The following is a 1,355-nucleotide window of genomic DNA, read 5'->3' on the forward strand; positions in this document are numbered from 1 at the left end:
TGTCTCCAGAGATGTCAGCCACAAAATTGGCATACCTGGAGTTTTGGGTAGCTAGGAATCTTTGCAGAGATGAGTGGATAGCCAGTGAAGCTGGGCCATTGGCACAGTGGCAGATGTAGGACAGATCTCATCCCTGTAATTTCCACTAGTTCTGTTCACTGCTTTCTGGAATTACAGTGAATGATCAAAGACATCATTTTCAAATTTTCCTCATAGTTTCTTTTTCCATGACAGGACCCCTTCTCACCATCACTCTGCCCCCCTCTCTTAACTGTCTGACTTTAGTCAGATATCCTGTTTCACTTTTAAGAAATAGATCACACAGTACCTTTTATTTATAACACCAACAATTTATGGGGTCACCCTAATGACTAAACAGGGTATGAAATGCAGTATATGCTCCCTTGTATATTTATATAGGCAGAAAGACCCACATCAGGCAGCTTGTTATAAAAGTCAACTTGGAACAAAGAAGAAATGAGCATGTGCCGCCTGCAGGCATACGTGTTGCCAGCACACCACCTAGTGCTAAGTACATGTCACCTGTATCTCCCCTCTTGAGATGTGTACTTTCATACTTTAATGCTAGGATTGATACTGGGGCTCTCTCCACTCGGATAAGTTGCCGTTGTTTTTGTTTGCTCTCTCTCTCTAACTCTCTTCCTCATCTCCTTTTCCTAGAGAGAAAAGAAATGCCCAAAAGAATTGGGCAAGGCCTAGGACTGGCTTTCCTTTCCTGCAAAGAGTAAGGCTCACAGTCCTAAATCTCCCCTGAATATTCCAAGGTGATAGAGGTGGGTAAGGAGAAACCTTCTTGAGGCTGCCTCCTCATTCCTTTCCACTTCACATAAGTCACCTGGAGGCCCCACTGACATCAAATTTGATTGCGTGGTATATGAAAATGAAGAGCCAGGATATAATAATTTTGACCCAGATCCAAGACAATCTGTCAGATAAAAGAATACATAATACACTGATTGTCTTGAAAAGCACAGAAGACATTAATTTAAACAAAAATAAATGTCAGTATCTAAAACTAGAATGTTTCCCAGATTGTGTGGGAAGCTCAAAAGTTGCTTCCAGAAAATAAGGATATGTTTAAAAAAAGATGGTATGGTATTAATTTCTAGAGACAATAGAGATGAGGTCCAGGAGGTCTGATCCATCACAGGATGCTTGCCACAAATAGAGGGGAGTCAGTCAGGGCCAAAAAGGGACCACTGTGACAAGGATAGTTGGAATGGTAGATCACTCTGGACAAGAACTGGGTGTGAAAAGAGATAATGTTATAAGAGATAACATTCTATGTATGATATCACTTCATTAGCTACATTGCAAAACTCGGTGTCTAAAAG

This window comes from Suncus etruscus, chromosome 3 (genome assembly GCF_024139225.1).
Source record: "Suncus etruscus isolate mSunEtr1 chromosome 3, mSunEtr1.pri.cur, whole genome shotgun sequence".
Classification (NCBI taxonomy): domain Eukaryota; kingdom Metazoa; phylum Chordata; class Mammalia; order Eulipotyphla; family Soricidae; genus Suncus; species Suncus etruscus.